This window comes from Salvelinus alpinus, chromosome 17, assembly GCF_045679555.1.
Source record: "Salvelinus alpinus chromosome 17, SLU_Salpinus.1, whole genome shotgun sequence".
Taxonomy (NCBI): Eukaryota; Metazoa; Chordata; class Actinopteri; order Salmoniformes; family Salmonidae; genus Salvelinus; species Salvelinus alpinus.
Window position 1 is genome coordinate 48,573,290 of NC_092102.1, and position 23,175 is coordinate 48,596,464.

General features: G+C 45.4%; 1 long non-coding RNA gene across 1 annotated transcript; it reads left to right on the plus strand.

Moving 5' to 3' along the window:
• Positions 1-354: 354 nt before the first annotated feature.
• LOC139543116 (uncharacterized) lies at positions 355-22,876 on the plus strand. The gene is made up of 4 exons (XR_011668599.1): positions 355-556; positions 16,597-16,868; positions 16,997-17,131; positions 21,850-22,876. It is a non-coding gene; the product is annotated as an uncharacterized lncRNA (long non-coding RNA).
• The last annotated feature ends 299 nt before the right edge of the window (positions 22,877-23,175 follow it).

Consider the following 23,175-nt stretch of genomic DNA (forward strand, 5'->3'; position numbering starts at 1 on the left):
GAGAGAGAGAGAGAGAGAGAGAGAGAGAGAGAGAGAGAGGAGAGAGAGAGGGAGCGAGAGAGAGAGAGAGAGAGAGAGAGGTAGAGAGAGGGGGAGAGAACACACTGCTGAGCGGTGCATTTTGTGCTGCCAGTGAGCGTGTGCGAAACAGGAGGAGGAGGAGGAGGAGGAAGAGGTGGAGTAAGGGATAGATGGAAAGAGAGGGGGATGAGAGAGAGAGAGAGAGGGGGATGAGAGAGAGAGAGAGAGAGGGGGATGAGAGAGAGGGGGGGATGAGAGAGAGACAGAGAGAGAGAGAGAGAGAGAGAGAGAGAGAGCGAGCGAGCGAGAGTGCAATAAGAGGAGGAGGAGGAGTGGGGGATAAAGAAAGAGGGAGAGGAATAGAAAGGAGGGGGAGAGAGCAAACAATGTCATTCTGTTCAGGAGGCAATGCTGCAGTCAACTTTACGGCAGCGTGAAGGAAGCCTCACACACCATCAACTCCTCCAGCAGACAGCAGCATCAGTAGCAGCAGCCCAGCTCCACTGAAGAGACTGAAGACAAGAAGAGACAGTCAGTGAGTATGCAGAAGTTTCTCTATGTGTGTGATGATGCAGCTAGTTCTATAGACTTCTCTTCGTGGACTGTGTGCTTGTATTTTAGACTCTTCTTATGGGGGGGGGCTGTATTCCTGTATTTACCACAAATGCCGATACTAAGATAGTGTTATTGTCCTCTCACGGTATTATTATGGTGTTGTCATTATTTATCCTCAACTTACCTCTCGTTCTACAGCGTTGATTGTTAAAGGAACCTTACAGCTGATGTCTATTCCTGTCTGACCGTAGTAATAGAATGAGTGTCTGACTCAAGAGTCTGCGGTCACAGTCACAGGAAGCTCTAATAGCATCGGTGACCCAGTCAGTTGTTGCACCAGCTAGCCAGTTAGTGGTTCGGCTCAGTGCACCAAGCGATTACTATAGTAGTCGGCTGTCACAGTCACAGTGCACCAGGTGGTTACTATAGTAGTCGGCTGTCTCAGACTCAGTGCACCAGGCGGTTACTATAGTAGTCGGCTGTCGCAGACTCAGTGCACCAGGCGGTTACTATAGTAGTCGGCTGTCGCAGACTCAGTGCACCAGGCGGTTACTATAGTAGTCGGCTGTCGCAGACTCAGTGCACCAGGCGGTTACTATAGTAGTCGGCTGTCGCAGTCACAGTGCACCAAACGGTTACTATAGTAGTCGGCTGTCGCAGACTCAGTGCACCAGGCGGTTACTATAGTAGTCGGCTGTCGCAGACTCAGTGCACCAGGCGGTTACTATAGTAGTCGGCTGTCGCAGTCACAGTGCACCAAACGGTTACTATAGTAGTCGGCTGTCGCAGACTCAGTGCACCAGGCGGTTACTATAGTAGTCGGCTGTCGCAGACTCAGTGCACCAGGCGGGTAGTGGTGGACTGCGGCACCTCTGTTTAACACATGGCAGAGACAGGGCTGAGAAGCTTTAAATAGCAGGAGTGTGTCAGATATCAGGCAGTTGGTGGGGCCGTCTGTCGCAGGGTCTGACCGGGCCGGGGCCAGCCATGAGGGGTTCTGCACTGCACTAAGTGATGATTCAAGATATAGATAGAGATACACTATTCTGTTCTGTTCTGTTCTGTTCTATTCTATTATGTTCTGTTCTATTCTGTTCTATTATGTTCTGTTCTATTCTGTTCTATTCTGTTCTATTCTATTATGTTCTATTCTGTTCTGTTCTCTTCTGTTCTAAAACTCAGTATGCTGGAGTTCTGTTCTATTCTGTTCTATTCTGTTCTGTTCTATTCTACTATATTCTGTTCTATTCTGTTCTATTCTGTTCTATTCTGTTCTATTCTGTTCTATTCTGTTCTATTCTGTTCTATTCTGTTCTATTCTGTTCTGTTCTGTTCTATTCTGTTCTGTTCTTCTGTTCTATTCTGTTCTATTATGTTCTGTTCTATTCTGTTCTATTCTGTTCTATTCTGTTCTATTCTATTATGTTCTATTCTGTTCTGTTCTAAAACTCAGTGTGCTGGAGTTCTGTTCTGTTCTATTCTGTTCTATTCTGTTCTATTCTATTCTACTATATTTTGTTCTGTTCTGTTCTGTTCTGTTCTGTTCTGTTCTATTCTGTTCTATTATGTTCTGTTCTGTTCTGTTCTGTTCAATTATGTTCTGTTCTATGATGTTCTATTCTATTCTGTTTCTGTTCTGTTCTGTTCTATTCTGTTCTGTTCTATTCTGTTCTGTTCTGTTCTATTCTATTATGTTCTATTCTGTTCTATTCTGTTCTATTATGTTCTGTTATTTGATGTTCTATTCTGTTCTGTTCTTTGATGTTCTATTCTATTCTTGTTCTATTCTGTTATGTTCTATTTTGTTATGTTCTATTCTGTTATGTTCTATTCTATTCTGTTCTATTATGTTCTGTTCTGTTTTATTCTGTTCTATTTTGTTCTGTTCTATTCTATTCTACAACTCAGTGTGCTGGAGTTTACAGGATTTGGTCAGTGGAAGGGGTTAATATATGTGCTTGTTTCAGCTTTCTGCGTACTTTGTGGTACTCTCTGAGTTGTATGCTTCATAGCTGTAAGGTATATAGGTATATTATATAGTATATTATAGGTGTATTATATAGTATATTATATAGTAGATTATATAGGTATTATATAGGTATATTATATAGTGTATTTTATATGTATATTAAATCGGTGTATTATATAGGTATATTATATAGGTATATTATATAGTATATTATATAAGTATTATATAGTATATTATATGGTATATTATATAGGTATATTATATAGTGTATGTTATATGTATATTAAATAGGTTTATTATATAGTATATTATATAGGTATTATATATTATATAGTGTATTATATAGGTGTATTATATAGGTATTATATATTATATAGTATATTATATAGGTGTATTATATAGGTATATATAGGTATATTATTTAGGTCTATGGTTCTTTGACTTAGGACAGGTGCTTCAATTATTTAATTGTCTCATTGGACAGTTGATATGACTGCTGAGCAGTGGACTGAAGGAGTTGTCGGAGTTAACTCTGAGACCCCTGTGGGCCCTGGTCAAAAGTAGTGCACTATGTAGGGAATAGGGTGCCATAGGGCCCTGGTCAAAAGTAGTGCACTACATAGGGAATAGGGTGCCATAGGGCTCTAGTCAAAAGTAGTGCACTATATAGGGAATAGGGTGCCATTTGAGTCGGTGCCATTTGAGTCGATACCTCATAATGAAGCTAGAAGAACGGCCCGCACTGGACGGGACAGACAGACAAAGGGACCTTCTGCTGCAGTGAGAGAAAAAGGGGAATGAATGAAAGCTGCAGATAAATGAAACGTGAATAGGGGTGAAATGAAAGAGTCTGTATAAGTGAATACATTATATCATATACGGTTTATGATATTTATACAGCTTCTGTCTTTGTGACTATGTATTATGTACTATCTGCTAACAGGATCTATTTGTCCTCAAGAGAGAGAGAGACAGAGAAAGAGAGAGAGACAGAGAAAGAGAGAGAGACAGAGCGAAAGAGAGAGAGAGACAGAGAAAGAGAGAGAGACAGAGCGAAAGAGAGAGAGAGACAGAGAAAGAGAGAGAGAGAGACAGAGAGAAAGAGAGAGAGACAGAGCGAAAGAGAGAGAGAGAGACAGAGAAAGAGAGAGAGAGAGACAGAGAGAAAGAGAGAGAGACAGAGCGAAAGAGAGAGAGAGAGACAGAGAAAGAGAGAGAGACAGAGCAAAAGAGAGAGAGAGAGACAGAGAAAGAGAGAGAGAGAGAGAGAGAGACAGAGAGAAAGACAGGATCATCATTCTCTCAGTACTGCAGAGTAAAACGATCTCTCTCCTAGACGTGTCTCTTTTGCACTTGCAGCAAATCTCTGTGCAGCTCTCTCTCTCATGACCGTCCGGGACGCTAGGCTACTGTTAGCTCTGTGGTCGAGGCCGGGTAATCTGTAAATCCCTTTGTGACTGCTGATGTAAAAAGGGCTTTATAAAATACATTGGAGTGATTGATGGTGCTAGTGCATTGGTATGTGCACTGTTCTAAAGACCATCATGTTATTTTGTATGGTTTGTTTATTATAAAAGTCTCTGAGTGAAGGTGAAATAGGGTTCCTAAACTCACGGACACCTGCCTAGAGGTTCCTAAACTCACAGACACTGGCCTAGAGGTTCCTAAACTCACAGACACCTGCCTAGAGGTTCCTAAACTCACGGACACCTGCCTAGAGGTTCCTAAACTCACAGACACTGGCCTAGAGGTTCCTAAACTCACGGACACCTGCCTAGAGGTTCCTAAACTCACAGACACTGGCCTAGAGGTTCCTAAACTCACGGACACCTGCCTAGAGGTTCCTAAACTCACAGACACCTGCCTAGAGGTTCCTAAACTCACGGACACCTGCCTAGAGTTTCCTAAACTCACGGACACCTGCCTAGAGGTTCCTAAACTCACGGACACCTGCCTAGAGGTTCCTAAACTCACGGACACCTGCCTAGAGGTTCATTGTGAATCCAGGTCATAGTCTGTCTGACTGTGTTCACTTCAGGCTACTATGCTAACACCATGAAAATAAATGGACTTGCTTCAGGTTACTATGCTAACACCATGAAAATACATGGCCTTGCTTCAGGTTACTATGCTAACACCATGAACATACATGGCCTTGCTTCAGGTTACTATGCTAACACCATGAAAATACATGGCCTTGCTTCAGGTTACTATGCTAACACCATGAAAATACATGGCCTTGCTTCAGGTTACTATGCTAACACCGTGAAAATACATGGCCTTGCATCAGGTTACTATGCTAACACCATGAACATACATGGCCTTGCTTCAGGTTACTATGCTAACACCGTGAAAATACATGGCCTTGCTTCAGGTTACTATGCTAACACCATGAAAATACATGGCCTTGCTTCAGGTTACTATGCTAACACCATGAAAATACATGGCCTTGCTTCAGGTTACTATGCTAACACCGTGTAAATACATGGCCTTGCTTCAGGTTACTATGCTAACACCGTGTAAATTCATGGCCTTGCTTCAGGTTACTATGCTAACACCGTGAAAATTCATGGCCTTGCTTCAGGTTACTATGCTAACACCGTGTAAATACATGGCCTTGCTTCAAGTTACTATGCTAACACCGTGTAAATACATGGACTTGCTTCAGGTTACTATGCTAACACCGTGTAAATACATGGACTTGCTTCAGGTTACTATGCTAACACCGTGTAAATACATGGCCTTGCTTCAGGTTACTATGCTAACACCGTGTAAATACATGGACTTGCTTCGTCATCCCAGTTGTTTGGTTAAGGTTAAGACCAGGTAACTGCTGACGTATAAATGTATTTATAAAATACAGGGGGGGGGGGGGGGGGGTTCTCTCTGTCTCCGTTTTTCCTGAGGGGGGGGGGGGGGGGGTGGTCTCTCTGTCTCTGTTTTTACTGAGGGGAGGTTCTCTCTGTCTCTGTTTTTACTGAGGGGGGGTTCTCTCTGTCTCTGTTTTTACTGAGGGGGGGTTCTCTCTGTCTCTGTTTTTACTGAGGGGGGGTTCTCTCTGTCTCTGTTTTTACTGAGGGGGGGTTCTCTCTGTCTCTGTTTTTACTGGGGGGGGGGGGTTCTCTCTGTCTCTGTGTTTACTGAGGGGGGGGGGTTCTCTCTGTCTCTGTTTTTACTGGGGGGGGGGGTTCTCTCTGTCTCTGTGTTTACTGAGGGGGGGGGGTTCTCTCTGTCTCTGTTTTTACTGAGGGGGGGTTCTCTGTCTCTGTTTTTACTGATGGGGGGGTTCTCTGTCTCTGTATTTACTGAGGGGTGGTTGTTCTCTGTCTCTGTTTTTACTGAGGGGGGGGGGGTTCTCTCTGTCTCTATTTTTACTGATGGGGGGGTTCTCTGTCTCTGTATTTACTGAGGGGGGGTTCTCTCTGTCTCTGTATTTACTGAGGGGGGTTCTCTCTGTCTCTGTTTTTACTGAGGGGGGTTCTCTCTGTCTCTGTTTTTACTGAGGGGGGGTTCTCTGTCTCTGTATTTACTGAGGGGGGGGTTCTCTCTGTCTCTGTTTTTACTGAGGGGGGGTTCTCTCTGTCTCTGTTTTTACTGAGGGGGGGTTCTCTGTCTCTGTATGTCCAGCACTGATAGCATTCTCTCTCTCTCTCTCGCCCCCTCTCTCTCTCTCTCTCTCTCGCCCCCTCTGTCCTGGACCCCGTTTCCCCCTAACCCCTGTGTAATTCTGGACCCCGTTTCCCCCTACCCCCTGTGTAATTCTGGACCCTGTTTCCCCCTACCCCCTGTGTAATTCTGGACCCCGTTTCCCCCTACCCCCTGTGTAATTCTGGACCCCGTTTCCCCCTACCCCCTGTGTAATTCTGGACCCTGTTTCCCCCTACCCCCTGTGTATTTCTGGACCCCGTTTCCCCCTACCCCCTGTGTAATTCTGGACCCCGTTTCCCCCTCCGTAATTCTGGACCCCGTTTCCCCTACCCCCTGTGTAATTCTGGACCTCGTTTCCCCCTACCCCCTGTGTAATTCTGGACCCCGTTTCCCCCTACCCCCTGTGTAATTCTGGACCCCGTTTCCCCCTACCCCCTGTGTAATTCTGGACCCCGTTTCCCCCTACCCCTTGTGTAATTCTGGACCCCGTTTCCCCCTACCCCATGTGTAATTCTCGACCCCGTTTCCCCCTAACCCCTGTGTAATTCTGGATCCCGTTTCCCCCTACCCCCTGTGTAATTCTGGACCCCGTTTCCCCCTACCCCCTGTGTAATTCTGGACCCGTTTTCCCCTACGTAATTCTGGACCCCGTTTCCCCTACCCCCTGTGTAATTCTGGACCGCGTTTCCCCCTACCCCCTGTGTAATTCTGGACCCCGTTTCCCCCTACCCCCTGTGTAATTCTGGACCCCGTTTCCCCCTACCCCTTCCTCCTAAAATGCAGCAGCAGAGTAGAGCACATGTCCTGTTCCTGAGTGGGGGAAAGAAGGGGAGCCGGTGTGTGTGTGTGTGTGTGTGTGTGTGTGTGTGTGTGTGTGTGTGTGTGTGTGTGTGTGTGTGTGTGTGTGTGTGTGTGTGTGTGTGTGTGTGTGTGTGTGTGTGTGTGTGTGTGTGTGTGTGTGTGTGTGTGTGTGTGTGTGTGTGTGTGTGTGTGTGTGTGTGTGTGTGTGTGTGTGTGTGTGTGTGTGTGTGAGCCAGCAGAACAGCAGAGAAGAGAACAGCACAGCAGCGTCCTGCAGCAGTATCCTGCAGCAGTGTGTCCTGCAGCAGTGTCCTGCAGCAGCAGTGTGAGCAGTTAGCTCTGTCAGCTCAGTCAGCTCAGTTCCTGAATTCTGCAGTGCAGGTTGGGCTATCGCGCCAGCAGGCAGGCACACTCTAGTCAGCAGTCACGCGGTGCAGACAGAGAGAGAGAGAGAGAGAGAGAGAGAGAGAGGGAGAGAGAGAGAGAGAGAGAGAGGCAGCTACCGGCCGGCTTTGGGCTGTCTGTGTACGGACTGGGGGTGAGTGAGCTGGGGAAAGGACGTGGAGCAGGGAGCAGGGCAGATAGGGGGAGATGCCTGTGTGATCAGGGGGTACCCCAGAGGGAGGGAAGGGGGGACGCAGCAGTGTACGACCATTCATTTACCAGATCAGCTGCCTGCGTGGTTGTACTCCTCTCCTCTCATCCCCCTCATCCCTCTCCTCTCCGCTCCTCTCATCCCCCTCATCCCTCTCCTCTCATCCCCCTCATCCCTCTCATCCCCCACATCCCTCTCCGCTCCTCTCATCCCTCTCCTCTCATCCCCCTCATCCCTCTCCGCTCCTCTCATCCCCCTCATCCCTCTCCTCTCATCCCCCTCATCCCCCTCATCCCTCTCCTCTCACCCCCCTCATCCCTCTCCTCTCCTCACCCTCATCCCTCTCCTCTCCACTCCTCTCATCCCCCTCATCCCTCTCCGCTCCTCTCATCCCCCTCATCCCTCTCCTCTCACCCCCATCATCCCTCTCCTTTCCGCTCCTCTCATCCCCCTCATCCCTCTCCTCTCATCCCCCTCATCCCTCTCCGCTCCTCTCATCCCCCTCATCCCTCTCCTCTCACCCCCCTCATCCCTCTCCTCTCCTCTCATCCCCCTCATCCCTCTCCGCTCCTCTCATCCCCCTCATCCCTCTCCTCTCCTCTCATCCCTCTCCTCTCATCCCTCTCCTCTCCTCTCCTCTCATCCCTCTCCTCTCATCCCTCTCCTCTCTGCTCCTCTCATCCCTCTCCTCTCATCCCTCTCCTCTCATCCCTCTCCTCTCTGCTCCTCTCATCCCTCTCCTCTCATCCCTCTCCTCTCTGCTCCTCTCATCCCTCTCCTCTCATCCATCTCCTCTCCTCTCATCCCTCTGCTCTCATCCCTCTCCTCTCATCCCTCTCCTCTCATCCATCTCCGCTCCTCTCATCCCCCTCATCCCTCTCCTCTCACCCCCATCATCCCTCTCCTTTCCGCTCCTCTCATCCCCCTCATCCCTCTCCTCTCATCCCCCTCATCCCTCTCCGCTCCTCTCATCCCCCTCATCCCTCTCCTCTCACCCCCCTCATCCCTCTCCTCTCCTCTCATCCCCCTCATCCCTCTCCGCTCCTCTCATCCCCCTCATCCCTCTCCTCTCCTCTCATCCCTCTCCTCTCATCCCTCTCCTCTCCTCTCATCCCTCTCCTCTCATCCCTCTCCTCTCCTCTCCTCTCATCCCTCTCCTCTCATCCCTCTCCTCTCTGCTCCTCTCATCCCTCTCCTCTCATCCCTCTCCTCTCATCCCTCTCCTCTCTGCTCCTCTCATCCCTCTCCTCTCATCCATCTCCTCTCCTCTCATCCCTCTCCTCTCATCCCTCTGCTCTCATCCCTCTCCTCTCATCCCTCTCCTCTCATCCATCTCCTCTCCTCTCATCCCTCTCCTCTCATCCCTCTCCTCTCATCCCTCTCCTCTCATCCCTCTCCTCTCATCCATCTCCTCTCCTCTCATCCCTCTCCTCTCATCCCTCTCCTCTCATCCATCTCCTCTCCTCTCATCCCTCTCCCTCTCCATCTCCCTCTCCCTCTTCTCTTCTTTCCTCTCCTCCTAATGGTGCATTGTCCCATTCAGGCTCTAGCTACACTTCCCGATGATGTAATCAATGCAGCAAGCGTTGAACTGGCTGGGGGTAAGGATTCCTTCTTCCTCCTCTCTCCCCCACTGACCCTTTACCCTCTGAGAGGGAGGGCTAGATGTGTGTTACTGTGGGGCCTCGTTCAATGTTTGTGCCCGGAAATAACCGCATTAAAGCTGGATTGGGATGACGAGGTTGTAACAGAGGTTAGAATATATATATATATTTTTTAAACATTTAAGCGTTTTATTTTTTTTGTAATTCTTGTTTAGATTATAAATGAAGGAATAAAACTACGACATTTCCGACACAGATAAAACCACCAAAGAGTTTCTAGTAAGTTAAATAAATAAATGATTCAACTATCTCTGATTTGATAAAAATAAGATGGTGTTCAGTCACAGTCCTGTATCATCATCCTAGCCTTGCTTTAGCACAGTCAGCAGGAATATACAGCCGGTTTACACTACCACTAGCTTCTACAGAGTGATCGCTGAGCTGCGCTGGAGGGTACAAGGGCGTAATGTGGTGTACATTAAAACATGATACACTTATAAAACCACCTCTGATTTTATACGAAGAAGAGAAAACACTTCATCAACGATATCATTGCACAGTTAAGATTTAATGTAATCACAGTCATAAGTATTCAGCTGATTATTCTCTTCCGTATCTTCTGACTGGAAAGAGGTGCCCTATTCTTTATGTAGTGCACTACACAAGGTGTGGTTTGGGACCCTATTCCCTATATAGTGCACTACACAGGGTGTGGTTTGGGACCCTATTCCCTATATAGTGTACTACACAGCGAATAGGGTGCCGTTTGGGAGCAGTTCCACTCTGAGCTATACAGGAGGGTACAGTGAGGTCGTCACTGCTCTAGTGGAAGGATTCTGAATTCTGGTGCAGCAGAAACCAGCTCAGCAAAACTGCTGCCTGCCTGCTACTGTGTTGCAGTGTTACAGTGCTACTGCGTTGCAGTGTTGCAGTGCTACAGTGTTGCAGTGTTGCAGTGTTGCAGTGTTGCAGTGTTGCAGTGTTGCAGTGCTACTGTGTTGCAGTGTTGCAGTGTTACAGTGTTGCAGTGTTGCAGTGTTGCAGTGTTACAGTGTTACAGTGTTGCAGTGTTGCAGTGTTGCAGTGTTGCAGTGTCACATTGTTGCAGTGTTGCAGTGTTGCAGTGTCACAGTGTCACAGTGTTACAGTGTTACAGTGCTACAGTGTTACAGTGCTGCAGTGTTACAGTGTTACAGTGTTGCAGTGTTGCAGTGTTGCAGTGTTACACTACTACAGTGTCACAGTGTCACAGTGTTACAGTGCTACAGTGTTACAGTGCTGCAGTGTTACAGTGTTACAGTGCTGCAGTGTTACAGTGTTACAGTGTTGCAGTGTTGCAGTGTTGCAGTGTTACACTACTACAGTGTCACAGTGTCACAGTGTTACAGTGCTACAGTGTTACAGTGCTGCAGTGTTACAGTGTTACAGTGCTGCAGTGTTACAGTGTTGCAGTGTTACAGTGTTACAGTGTTGCAGTGTTACAGTGTTACAGTGTTGCAGTGTTGCAGTGTTACAGTGTTGCAGTGTTACAGTGTTGCAGTGTTACAGTGTTGCAGTGTTACAGTGTTACAGTGTTGCAGTGTTACAGTTGTATAGTACTACAGTGTTACAGTACTGCAGTGTTACAGTACTGCAGTGTTACAGTGTTACAGTGCTATACTGCAGTGTTACAGTGTTACAGTGTCACAGTGTTACAGTGGTACAGTGCTATACTGCAGTGTTACAGTGTTACAGTACTACAGTGTTACAGTGTTACAGTATTACAGTGTCACAGTGTTACAGTGTCACAGTGCTATACTGCACTGTCACAGTGTTACAGTGTCACAGTGCTATACTGCACTGTCACAGTGTTACAGTGTCACAGTGCTATACTGCACTGTCACAGTGTTACAGTGTTACAGTGCTATACTGTAGTGTAGAGGTAGCAGTGCTATCGCTTTCTGTACTGCAGCAGATCTAGCAGCAGAGAGAGTCTAGCTCAGCAAAAATGCACTATACTGTACTATAGCAGGTGGCAGCACCGCTGGTCTCTCTCTGATGCTGCTGGCATTACACTAACGTTTCAGTGTGTCCTGTCAGAGACTGTACTTTCACTACTGTACTGTACCTTACTGGAGCTGTACCCCCTCTCTGACTCAATCTATTTCTCTCTCTCTACTGCAGAGGGGTGCTGGGACACGCACACACACATCTCTCTCTCTCATCTCTCTCTCTCTCGGTCCCTTTCTCTCCCTTTCTCTCTCTCTCATCTCTCTCTCTCTCTCGGTCCCTCTCTCTCTCTCTCCCTCTCTCTCTCTTTCATCTCTCTCTCTCTCATCTCTCTCTCTCGGTCCCTCTCTCTCTCGGTCCCTCTCTCTCCCTCTCTCTCTCTCATCTCTCTCTCTCTCTCGGTCCCTCTCTCTCTCTCTCTCTCTCTCTCTCTCCCTCTCTCTCTCTCTCTCTCTCTCTCTCATCTCTCTCATCTCTCTCTCTCTCTCATCTCTCTCTCTCTCGGTCCCCCTCTCTCTCTTTCTCTCTCTCTCTGTGGACAAAGTGTCCATGTTCCAGCTGACACACTTAAAACTGGTTCTATTTAGGACTACGGGCATATTGTTGTTATTTAATATTATAAATCTAATTCCAGCACTTTCAAACCAGTTCGCTGGTTCAATTTCAGTCGCAAAGTGGATAAGACGTATGACGTATGATAAGACGTATGACGTATGATAAGACGTATGATAAGACGTATGACGTATGATAAGACGTATGACGTATGATAAGACGTATGACGTATGATAAGACGTATGACGTATGATAAGACGTATGACGTATGATAAGACGTATGATAAGACGTTTGACGTATGATAAGACGTATGACGTATGATAAGACGTATGACGTATGATAAGACGTATGACGTATGATAAGACGTATGACGTATGATAAGGCGTATGATAAGACGTATGACGTATGATAAGACGTATGACGTATGATAAGACGTATGATAAGACGTATGACGTATGATAAGACGTATGACGTATGATAAGACGTATGACGTATGATAAGACGTATGACGTATGATAAGACGTATGACGTATGATAAGACGTATGATAAGACGTATGACGTATGATAAGACGTATGACGTATGATAAGACGTATGATAAGACGTATGACGTATGATCAGACGTATGACGTATGATAAGACGTATGACGTATGATAAGACGTATGATAAGACGTATGACGTATGATAAGACGTATGACGTATGATAAGACGTATGATAAGACGTATGACGTATGATAAGACGTATGACGTATGATAAGACGTATGACGTATGATAAGACGTATGACGTATGATAAGACGTATGACGTATGATAAGACGTATGATAAGACGTATGATAAGACGTATGACGTATGATAAGACGTATGATAAGACGTATGATAAGACGTATGATGCGTCCAGTCATATTAATGTGCTGTTGTCTGCAAATCTTTTTTTTTGCAAGGCTGCAATATTCCTAATTAACAGGAAAGGAGAAATATTATGCGACCTTTATAATCTTGTTTAATATTTGGAAGCCTTCCATCTACCTCCGTAGGTAGATCTTGATACATTTCCGAAGAAATAAAAGGAGAGAGAAAACAAGAAGAAACCCGAACACTGTTCTCGCTGTTCTTTAAGAAGCTCTACGTATCGTATCGTATCGTATCGTACGTATCGTATCGTATCGTATCGTATCGTATCGTATCGTACGTATCGTATCGTACGTATCGTATCGTATCGTATCGTACGTATCGTATCGTATCGTATCGTACGTATCGTATCGTATCGTACGTATCGTATCGTATCGTATCGTATCGTATCGTACGTATCGTATCGTACGTATCGTATCGTACGTATCGTATCGTATCGTATCGTATCGTACGTATCGTATCGTACGTATCGTATCGTACGTATCGTATCGTATCGTACGTATCGTATCGTATCGTATCGTACGTATCGTATCGTATCGTATCGTACGTATCGTATCGTATCGTATCGTACGTATCGTATCGTATCGTATCGTACGTATCGTATCGTATCGTACGTATCGTACGTATCGTATCGTATCGTATCGTATCGTATCGTATCGTATCGTATCGTATCGTACGTATCGTATCGTATCGTATCGTATCGTATCGGCCTCAAGGCCTTCCTCAGAGCTTTTTATTACTTCAGAAAAATAAGTCAATGTTTTTTTCCTAAAAGATAAATATTTCATGTGAATTGAGTCTATGTTTTAACCATGTGAACGGCTGACGTTGGTAATTCACGTAGGAGACACCTACTCTCTGTCGTCGTAGGCCTGTTGGTAACTGTAAGTAGGCCTGTTGGTAACTGTAAGTAGGCCTGTTGGTAATTCACATAGGCCTGTTGGTAACTGTAAGTAGCTTTTTTTTTACCTTATCAGCTTGCGGGATTTGATCCAGCAACCACTCGTTTACTAGCCCAACACTCTTACCACTAGGCTACCTGCCTCCCGCAATGGAAGCCTTATGAATATTTAAACAAGATTATGAAGGTCGTTGAAGTCCATCATCAGCAGATTTGTAACCAGAGAGTAGGTGTCTCCTACACAGTGACCTAGAGAAGACTACAGAGAGTAGGCGTCTCCTACACAGTGACCTAGAGAAGACTACAGAGAGTAGGTGTCTCCTACACAGTGACCTAGAGAAGACTACAGAGAGTAGGTGTCTCCTACACAGTGACCTAGAGAAGACTACAGAGAGTAGGTGTCTCCTACACAGTGACCTAGAGAAGACTACAGAGAGTAGGCGTCTCCTACACAGTGACCTAGAGAAGACTACAGAGAGTAGGTGTCTCCTACACAGTGACCTAGAGAAGACTACAGAGAGTAGGTCGTCTCCTGACACAGTGACCTAGAGAAGACTACAGAGAGTAGGTGTCTCCTACACAGTGACCTAGAGAAGACCACAGAGAGTAGGCGTCTCCTACACAGTGACCTAGAGAAGACTACAGAGAGTAGGTGTCTCCTACACAGTGACCTAGAGAAGAAAACAGAGAGTAGGTGTCTCCTACACAGTGACCTAGAGAAGACTACAGAGAGTAGGTGTCTCCTACACAGTGACCTAGAGAAGACCACAGAGACTAGGTGTCTCCTACACAGTGACCTAGAGAAGACTACAGAGAGTAGGTGTCTCCTACACAGTGACCTAGAGAAGAAAACAGAGAGTAGGTGTCTCCTACACAGTGACCTAGAGAAGACCACAGAGAGTAGGTGTCTCCTACACAGTGACCTAGAGAAGACTACAGAGAGTAGGTGTCTCCTACACAGTGACCTAGAGAAGACCACAGAGAGTAGGTGTCTCCTACACAGTGACCTAGAGAAGAAAACAGAGAGTAGGTGTCTCCTACACAGTGACCTAGAGAAGAAAACAGAGAGTAGGTGTCTCCTACACAGTGACCTAGAGAAGACTACAGAGAGTAGGTGTCTCCTACACAGTGACCTAGAGAAGACTACAGAGAGTAGGTGTCTCCTACACAGTGACCTAGAGAAGACCACAGAGACTAGGTGTCTCCTACACAGTGACCTAGAGAAGACTACAGAGAGTAGGTGTCTCCTACACAGTGACCTAGAGAAGAAAACAGAGAGTAGGTGTCTCCTACACAGTGACCTAGAGAAGACTACAGAGAGTAGGTGTCTCCTACACAGTGACCTAGAGAAGACCACAGAGAGTAGGTGTCTCCTACACAGTGACCTAGAGAAGACTACAGAGAGTAGGTGTCTCCTACACAGTGACCTAGAGAAGACTACAGAGAGTAGGTGTCTCCTACACAGTGACCTAGAGAAGACTACAGAGAGTAGGTGTCTCCTACACAGTGACCTAGAGAAGACTACAGAGAGTAGGTGTCTCCTACACAGTGACCTAGAGAAGACTACAGAGAGTAGGTGTCTCCTACACAGTGACCTAGAGAAGACTACAGAGAGTAGGTGTCTCCTACACAGTGACCTAGGGAAGACGACAGAGACTAGGTGTCTCCTACACAGTGACCTAGAGAAGACTACAGAGAGTAGGTGTCTCCTACACAGTGACCTAGAGAAGACTACAGAGAGTAGGTGTCTCCTACACAGTGACCTAGAGAAGACTACAGAGAGTAGGTGTCTCCTACACAGTGACCTAGAGAAGACCACAGAGAGTAGGTGTCTCCTACACAGTGACCTAGAGAAGACTACAGAGAGTAGGTGTCTCCTACACAGTGACCTAGAGAAGACTACAGAGAGTAGGTGTCTCCTACACAGTGACCTAGAGAAGACTACAGAGAGTAGGTGTCTCCTACACAGTGACCTAGAGAAGACTACAGAGACTAGGTGTCTCCTACACAGTGACCTAGAGAAGACTACAGAGAGTAGGTGTCTCCTACACAGTGACCTAGAGAAGACCACAGAGAGTAGGCGTCTCCTACACAGTGACCTAGAGAAGACGACCAAAGTCATGCAGTTTGCACTAAATAGATTCTACCGCTAATTCCATATTTTTGCCAAACAATGTATAATTCCTGTAGCTACTGTTCGTTGAAGATAGCCTACGGCTACGGCCTGTTTTCTGGAAATGTAAGAGATGAACCGGCTGCTCCATAAAGTACTGTAGACGTACATCCTATGCAGTGACTGACCTCCACTGCAGTCATTCCACTAGATGGTGCAAAACTAGTGAAAACTATCTGAAGGGGGGAAAAGTAAATCAACTTTATAACCTAGCGATACATCATAGATTTTATTACACAATATATATATATGTCAACATATATGGCAGCTGAAAAGCTCATTCCAGAGTTGCTATTTCAGGATGTTTCTTTCAACTTTCGTTGATTTTGTTTCTTTATGTGTGTATCTATATTTGTGATATGCTGCACATTGTTTTATAACCATACGGTATAGTGTCAGCCTGAAATATGAATATACCCATACATCCTGAGTCATGTTTTGTGTCCCCACTGTTTCCCCCCTCTCTGCTCCTCCCCCCCTCCTACCCTCTCCTCCCCCCTCCTACCCTCTCCTCCCCCCGTCCTACTCCCTCCTTCCCTCTCCTCCTCCCTCCTTCCCTCTCCTCCCCCCCTCCTACCCTCTCCTCCCCCCTCCTACCCTCTCCTCCCCCGTCCTACTCCCTCCTTCCCTCTCCTCCTCCCTACTTCCCTCTCCTCCCCCTCCTACCCTCTCCTCCCCCCCTCCTACTCCCTCCTTCCCTCTCCTCCTCCCTCCTTCCCTCTCCTCCCCCCTCCTACCCTCTCCTCCCCCCTCCTACCCTCTCCTCCCCCCTCCTCCCCTCTCCTCCCCCCTCCTCCCCTCTCCTCCCCCCTCCTGCCCTCTCCTCCCCCCTCCTCCCCTCTCCTCCCCCCTCCTTCCCTGTGGCTTGTGTGAATAGTTTCACTCAGATGGGGGCTGCCTGGGCTGAAACTGAGCTGTGCGTGCTGGAACATGCCTTGACTTGTACCGGCTTGCCAGGCTGAGGAAGGAGAGAGAGCCTTTGAGCCCTGTGGTCGACAGTTTCACACTGACCTGTGTGAAGTGACCCTCAGAGAGAGAAATCAGACCAGCAGGGTGGCTCTCAACACGAGCAGTTGACTGGACCAGAACCATGGATCTTCAGCTGTGCCCAGTCTATACTCCGACCTCAGTCATAACACTGTTTTACTGGTAAGTGTGCTGTTTAATAGTCATTCTCCTGAATGGATTTTTCTTTTAGACTTGTCATACTGTACGGTACCATCTACTGTTTGTCTCTCAAATAACTGGTTGGCTTTTACTTCTACACAATTGAAAAGAGAGGTGAGACCCTCAGAGAGAGAAATCAGACCAGCAGGGTGGCTCTCAACACGAGCAGTTGACTGGACCAGAACCATGGATCTTCAGCTGTGCCCAGTCTATACTCCGACCTCAGTCATAACACTGTTTTACTGGTAAGTGTGCTGTTTAATAGTCATTCTCCTGAATGGATTTTTTTTTAGACTTGTCATACTGTACGGTACCATCTACTGTTTGTCTCTCAAATAACTGGTTGGCTTTTACTTCTACACAATTGAAAAGAGAGGTGAAAGGGATTGTTGTAAAACAACAGTTTGATTTGTTTGTTATGCATTTATGTCCCTTTATTGTATGGTAATCTACTGTTCCACTGGAATGTACCTATAGTACAGTGCATTCGGGAAAAGTATTCAGACCCCTTGACTTTTTCTCACATTTTGTTACTGTTACAGCCTTATTCTAAAATGGAGAAAATATTTTTTTTTCTCTTCTCAATCTACACACAATACCCCATAATGACATCACAATACCCCATAATGACATCACAATACCCCATAATGACATCACAATACCCCATAATGACATCACAATACCCCATAATGACAAAATGAAAACAAGTTTAGAAATTATTGCAATTTTATTACAAATAAAAAACTTAAATACCTTATTTACAGCTCATAGATTACTGCACCTGTACATAGCCCATCTATAATTTAGCCCAAACAACTACCTCTTTACCTACTGTATTTATTTATTTATTTTGCTCCTTTGCACCCCATTATTTCTGTCTCTACTTTGCGCTTTCTTCCACTGCAAACCAACCATTCCAGTGTTTTTATTTTTTATTTTACTTGCTGTGTTGTATTTACTTCGCCACCATGGCCTTTTTATATTTTTATTTATTTATACATATATTTGTTTGCCTTCACCTCCCTTATCTCACCTCACTTGCTCACATTGTATATAGACTTATTTTTTTTCACTGTATCATTGACTATATGTTTGTTTTACTCCATGTGTAACTATGTGTTGTTGTATGTGTCGAACTGCTTTGCTTTATCTTGGCCAGGTCGCAATTGTAAATGAGAACGTGTTCTCAATTTGCCTACCTGGTTAAATAAAGGTTAAATAAAAAAATAAAAAAATTTACATCAGTATTCAGACACTTTGCTATGAGACTCAAAATTGAGCTCAGGTGCATCCTGTTTCCATTGATTATCCTTGAGTTGTTTCTACAACTTGTTTCGAGTCCACTTGTGGTATATTCAATTGATTGGACATGATTTGAAAAGGCACACACTTGTCTAAATAAAGTTCCCACAGTTGACAGTGCATGTCAGAACAAAAGAGGTTTGGAACCACCAAGACTTTTCCTAGAGCTGGCCGCCCGGCCAAACTGAGCAACCGGGGGAGAAGGTTCCGATGGGCACTCTTGACAGAGCTCTCGAGTTCCTCTGTGGAGATGGGAGAACCTTCCAGAAGGACAACCATCTCTGTAGTACTCCACCAATCAGGTCTTTATGGTAGAATGGCCAGACGGAAGCCAGACGGAAGCCACTCCTCAATAAAAGGCACATGACAGCCTGCTTGGAGTTTGCCAAAAGGCACCTAAAGACTCTCAGACCATGAAAAACAAGATTCTCTGGTCTGATGAAACCAAGATTGTACTCTTTGGCCTGAATGCCAAGCGTCACGACTGGAGGAAACCTGCCACCATCCCTACGTGAAGCATGGTGGTGGCAGCATCATTCTGTGGGGATGTTTTTCAGCGGCAGGGACTGTGAGACTAGTCAGGATTGAGTGAAAGATGAATGGAGCAAAGTACAGAGAGATCCTTGATGAAAACCTGCTCCAGAGCGCTCAGGACCTCAGACTGGGGCGAAGGTTCACCTTTCAACAGGACAACGACACTAAACACACAGCCAAGACAACTTAGGAGTGGCTTCGGGACAAGTCTCTGAATGTCCTTGAGTGTCCCAGGCAGAGCCCGGACTTGAACCCGCTCAAAAATCTCTGGAGAGACCTGAAAATAGCCGTGCAGCGACACTCCCCATCCAACCTGACAGAGCTTGAGAGGATCTGCAGAGAAGAATGGAAGAAACTCCCTGAATACAGGTGTGCCAAGCTTGTAGCGTCAAACCCAAGAAGACTCGATGCTGTAATCACTGCCAAAGGTGCTTCAACAAAGTTCTGAGTAAAGGGTCTGAATACTTATGTAAATGTGATATTTCAGTTTTTTTTTGTAATACTTTTGCAAAAAAATATATATTTTTTAAATGATGTTGTCATTTTGGGGTATTGTGATGTCATTATGGGGTATTGTGTGTAGATTGATGAGGGAAGAACACAATTTAATCCATTTTAGAATAAGGCTGTAACGTAACAAAATGTGGAAAAAGTCAAAGGGTCTGAATACTTTCTGAATGTACTGTACTTGGTAGTCTCCTGTTCCACTGGAAGGTACCTATAGTATTTAATGGTAGTCTCCTGTTCCACTGGAAGGTACCTATAGTATTTAATGGTAGTCTCCTGTTCCACTGGAAGGTACCTATAGTATTTAATGGTAGTCTCCTGTTCCACTGGAAGGTACCTATAGTATTTAATGGTAGTCTCCTGTTCAAATGGAAGGTACCTATAGTATTTAATGGTAGTCTCCTGTTCCAATGGAATGTACCTATAGTATTTAATGGTAGTCTCCTGTTCCAATGGAAGGTACCTATAGTATTTAATGGTAGTCTCCTGTTCCACTGGAAGGTACCTATAGTATTTAATGGTAGTCTCCTGTTCCAATGGAAGGTACCTATAGTATTTAATGGTAGTCTCCTGTTCCACTGGAAGGTACCTATAGTATTTAATGGTAGTCTCCTGTTCCACTGGAAGGTACCTATAGTATTTAATGGTAGTCTCCTGTTCCACTGGAAGGTACCTATAGTATTTAATGGTAGTCTCCTGTTCCACTGGAAGGTACCTATAGTATTTAATGGTAGTCTCCTGTTCCACTGAAAGGTACCTATAGTATTTAATGGTAGTCTCCTGTTCCACTGGAATGTACCTATAGTATTTAATGGTAGTCTCCTGTTCCACTGGAAGGTACCTATAGTATTTAATGGTAGTCTCCTGTTCCACTGGAATGTACCTATAGTATTTAATGGTAGTCTCCTGTTCCACTGGAAGGTACCTATAGTATTTAATGGTAGTCTCCTGTTCCACTGGAAGGTACCTATGGTATTTAATGGTAGTCTCCTGTTCCACTGGAAGGTACCTATAGTATTTAATGGTAGTCTATTGTTCCACTGGAAGGTACCTATAGTATTTAATGGTAGTCTCCTGTTCCACTGGAAGGTACCTATAGTATTTAATGGTAGTCTCCTGTTCCAATGGAAGGTACCTATAGTATTTAATGGTAGTCTATTGTTCCACTGGAAGGTACCTATAGTATTTAATGGTAGTCTCCTGTTCCACTGGAAGGTACCTATAGTATTTAATGGTAGTCTCCTGTTCCAATGGAAGGTACCTATAGTATTTAATGGTAGTCTCCTGTTCCAATGGAAGGTACCTATAGTATTTAATGGTAGTCTCCTGTTCCACTGGAAGGTACCTATAGTATTTAATGGTAGTCTCCTGTTCCACTGGAAGGTACCTATAGTATTTAATGGTAGTCTCCTGTTCCAATGGAAGGTACCTATAGTATTTAATGGTAGTCTCCTGTTCCACTGGAAGGTACCTATAGTATTTAATGGTAGTCTCCTGTTCCACTGGAAGGTACCTATAGTATTTAATGGTAGTCTCCTGTTCCACTGGAAGGTACCTATAGTATTTAATGGTAGTCTCCTGTTCCACTGGAAGGTACCTATAGTATTTAATGGTAGTCTCCTGTTCCAATGGAAGGTACCTATAGTATGTAATGGTAGTCTCCTGTTCCAATGGAAGGTACCTATAGTATTTCATGGTAGTCTCCTGTTCCACTGGAAGGTACCTATAGTATTTAATGGTAGTCTCCTGTTCCAATGGAAGGTACCTATAGTATGTAATGGTAGTCTCCTGTTCCAATGGAAGGTACCTATAGTATTTAATGGTAGTCTCCTGTTCCAATGGAAGGTACCTATAGTATTTAATGGTGGTCTCCTGTTCCACTGGAATGCACATAATTTTCCATTAAATACCGTAGGTACCTTCCAGTGGAACTGGAGCTACTTTCTTTTCGAAATTGTACCCTTATTCAACCTTTATTTAACCTTTATTTAACCAGGCAGTTAAGTCAGTTAAGAGCAAATTCTTATTTACAATGATGGCCTACCGGGGAACAGTGGGTTACCTGCCTTGTTCAGAGGCAGAACGACAGATTTGTACCTTGTCAGCTCGGGGATTCGATCCAGTTACTGGCCCAACGCTCTAACCACTAGGCTACCTGCCGCCCCAAAATGATGCCCTTATGCCGTGACCCGGATTCGAACCGGGGTTGCTGCGGCCACAACACAGAGTACTAACCACTATACGATCACGAATTTGACCAGGTAATATCTCAGTAGGGGTTCTATTTGTTCTAAATAAGTGTGACATCACATCTGTACAGCGAGTTAACAATACCACACTAACACCCTCTGGACTCCCATCTATGGCTCAGCTTAAACACACACACACGCACGCGCGCACACGCACACGCACGCACGCACGCGCACGCGCACGCGCACACGCACGCACACACACACACACACACACATACACACACATACACACACACACACACACACACACACACACACACACACACTTTTGTCTGTTGGCTAGGGGAAGTTTGTGAATGACAGAACGAAGGAACAAAAGTACTAGAAGAATCAACGGTACTTTTTTCCCCCTCTGCTCTTCTACCTAGCTCTTGGGGATTCCCCCTCGCAGTGAAACCTCCGTCATTCTCTACAACCTATCAACTACCTGGACCCCAGTGGAGGCTGGTGGGCAGAGCTATAGGAGGACAGGCTCATTGTAATGGTATCAAACATATCAAACATATGGAAACGGCATGTTTGACTCTGTTTCATTTATTCCATTGCTGGACATTACAATGAGCCCGTTCTCCTATAGCTTCTCCCACCAGCCTCCACTGCTGGACACAGAGGAACCACAATGCCTATCCAGGAGGGAGCAGACAGACACTGGGTAAGAGACACTATAACTTGTTCTATTTGTTGTGTGTTTGTGTTGATATAATGAAGAGTGATCTTTCCTTTGGTGTATGAATAGGAAAAACACAAATATACAGGAAGTCCTGCAATAACCAATGACAGATCAGATATGTGATATCGGGATCCATGGATTTTCTCTAAACTAATCGATAGCAGCAGGTAGATTGTTACTGAGGCAACAGTGTTTTCTGGTAACTATGAGTCTACAGCTTGCTAATTGTGTGTCTGTGAGGTAAAGCTGTAGAATTATTAACACAAGGCAAGGTGAGGCAGATGGGACAGACAATGCTGAAAACTGATATGGGAGAGAATGCACTCTTAGTTTGGTCAGACAGTAAGTCTTGTAAGTAAGTAACATGTCTTTTTAGAGGCCTTTTTTGACAAAAGGACCTCATTACCTCATGTCTGTTATTTTCATTTCCTCTGCCTGTTCTTCTCCTCATATCCCCCTGATCTGTCCATTCATAACCCAACACTTCCTTATAGAAATACACCCGTTCTAGAATTTTCTTTAAGATGAGGACATGGTTGATTAGAGGTAGCCTAGTGGTTAGAGAGGGTTGGGCCAGTAACCGAAAGGTTGCTGGATTGAATCCCTGAGCTGACAAGGTAAATAAATCTGTCTCCTCTCTTCCCCTGAACAAGGCAGTTAACCCATTGTTTCCCTGAACAAGGCAGTTAACCCATTGTTCCCCTGGACAAGGCAGTTAACCCACTGTTTCCCTGAACAAGGCAGTTAACCCATTGTTCCCCTGGACAAGGCAGTTAACCCATTGTTCCCCTGGACAAGGCAGTTAACCCACTGTTCCCTGGTAGGCCGTCATTGTAGATAAGAAGTTGTTCTTAACTGACGGTCAATTAACTCACGGTCAATTACCGTGAGACCTGCAGTTATTTGCTTGACCAATTTTATGGCCGCCACAGCCCTATGCATGGTTACGACAACAAAACGTCACTCCTAGTGACGAGAAAATAAGGACAAGAAAGAAACTGCCATGGGTCTGTTGTGACGGCTC